A 1,280-nucleotide genomic window follows, 5' to 3' on the forward strand; every position below is an offset into this window, starting at 1 on the left:
ATCCACAAGATTTTTTGATAAATATAGCACTAAGATGTCTTCATCCATGATCTAGATAGAACCATCTTTATATCAACTCAGATAATACAATATCTCGTATAGATTTACAAGCCAGGTATATATAATTTCACATATTAAACAATACATAGCTGCATGTGTGTCATCAGTACTATTTTCTCAACCCAAATGATGTTAAATATGACTATCAACAAAATACACTTGATATGTAAATGTAATAGTTTAATTTTTAAATAAAATAAGCATTTTGAAATTTAATTTGAAAAAAATGCAAATGTATGACTAAACACTGAATAATAAATGAGAAATGCAACATGTAAGAGCACATTCTCTGAAATAGTGCCAATTTTGAAAGCATTTAAAATATAAATAGGGAAAAACAGCCTTCTTAGGATAGAGTTGACCTTAATGACCTGCAAAAAGAAAACCTTCATTTGCTGATATGGTCTAATGCATGATGAGAAGAAAGGACTGCAAACAACTATTAAAAGCATGATGTGGAATATACAGTATGAATATAAGAAGACTTCTGGCTGTCCTTCTTCCAAGACAGAGGGGTTCATTCTTCTGGTAATCTTCAGTACATTCAATATTCTTGGCTAGCACTATAATGCAAAGGTATCGTTTCTTCAGTCTTCCTTATTGTCTAAATTTCACATGCAATTGAGTTCATGAGAGGAAGTTGAAAATACTATGGATTTGTCATGTGCTCCTTAGGCCTTAAAGTGACATTTTGCTTTTTTAGTAGTTTGATAATGTATTCAGTGTCAAATTTGTCTGATGCATCAAGGGCTTTGCTTTCTTGGATGTTTCCAATGTAGTTAATTTGGACCCAAGTAAAATGAAATCCATGGGAACATCAACCTTAAACTTAATTTATCACTATATCACTTATTGATTCTGTGAAAATTTTGGTTTATAATGATTTTAATCCATACTAAAATTAAAGTCTATGATCTTCACCAGTAAGTGCTACTAGACTTCTGATTTCAACAAGACACATTTTCCTCTAATTCTCATGCAAAGTTCTTTTGCATGGAGGATTTTCCTAAAGTATAGCTTGCTTTCTAAACATATAAATATATACCAACTCATCCAGGTAAAACCACCTGCCTGGTGTTCCTGCTATTATCTCAGAAAATTAAGAGGTAAGGAGGCCAATAGTGGGCTTGGGCAACTTTTTTTCAGTACTATCATTTCTTAACCTCACTAATTTAATACAATTAATATCTCCAACACCAAACCCACTACCATTGAGTCAA

The sequence above is a fragment of the Echinops telfairi genome, unplaced genomic scaffold (assembly GCF_000313985.2).
Source record: "Echinops telfairi isolate 266 unplaced genomic scaffold, ASM31398v2 ScPeMD7_7469;HRSCAF=8507_1, whole genome shotgun sequence".
Classification (NCBI taxonomy): Eukaryota; Metazoa; Chordata; class Mammalia; order Afrosoricida; family Tenrecidae; genus Echinops; species Echinops telfairi.